The 846-nt window shown below is 42.4% G+C and overlaps 1 non-coding gene across 1 annotated transcript; it reads left to right on the forward strand.

The window, feature by feature from the left end:
• The first annotated feature begins 204 nt into the window (after positions 1-204).
• Positions 205-312, forward strand: LOC112719115 (small nucleolar RNA R71). The gene has a single exon (XR_003161430.1). It is a non-coding gene; the product is annotated as a small nucleolar RNA R71 (small nucleolar RNA).
• Positions 313-846: the final 534 nt, after the last annotated feature.

An 846-nucleotide genomic window follows, 5' to 3' on the forward strand; every position in this document is an offset into this window, starting at 1 on the left:
CCTTTTTTTCTGATTCGTCCCATTGTTCACAGGATTCCTTTCAGAAGTGAACATGAATTGGTTATTTGCAACCATTTCAATGAGTTCTTGAGCTTCTGTAGGCGTCTTCTTCAGATGAAGAGATCCTCCAGCAGAGCTATCCAATGACATCTTGGACAGTTCAGATAGACCATCATAGAAGATACCTATGATGCTCCATTCAGAAAGCATGTCAGAAGGACATTTTCTGATCAATTATTTGTATCTTTCCCAAGCTTCATAGAGGGATTCACCTTCCTTCTGTCTGAAGGTTTGGACTTCCACTCTAAGCTTACTCAATTTTTGAGGTGGAAATAACTTTGCCAAGAAGGCATTGACTAGCTTTTCCCAAGAGTTCAGGCTTTCTTTGGGTTGTGAGTCCAACCATATCCTAGCTCTGTCTCTTACAGCAAAAGGGAATAGCATAAGTCTGTAGACCTCAGGGTCAACCCCATTGGTCTTGACAGTGTCACAGATTTGCAAGAATTCAGCTAAAAACTGATGAGGATCTTCCAATGGAAGTTCATGGAACTTGCAATTCTGTTGCATTAGAGAAACTAATTGAGGCTTAAGCTCAAAGTTGTTTGCTCCAATGGCAGGGATAGAGATGCTTCTCCCATAGAAGTCGGGAGTAGGTGCAGTAAAGTCACCCAGCACCTTCCTTGCATTGTTGGCATTGTTGTTGTTTTCGGCTGCCATGGGTTCTTCTTCCTTGAAGATTTCTGTTAGGTCCTCTACAGAGAGTTGTGCCTTAGCTTCTCTTAGCTTTCGCTTCAAGGTCCTTTCAGGTTCAAGGTCAGCCTCAACAAGAATGCTTTTGTCTTTGCT

The sequence above is a fragment of the Arachis hypogaea genome, chromosome 10 (assembly GCF_003086295.3).
Source record: "Arachis hypogaea cultivar Tifrunner chromosome 10, arahy.Tifrunner.gnm2.J5K5, whole genome shotgun sequence".
Lineage (NCBI taxonomy): Eukaryota > Viridiplantae > Streptophyta > Magnoliopsida > Fabales > Fabaceae > Arachis > Arachis hypogaea.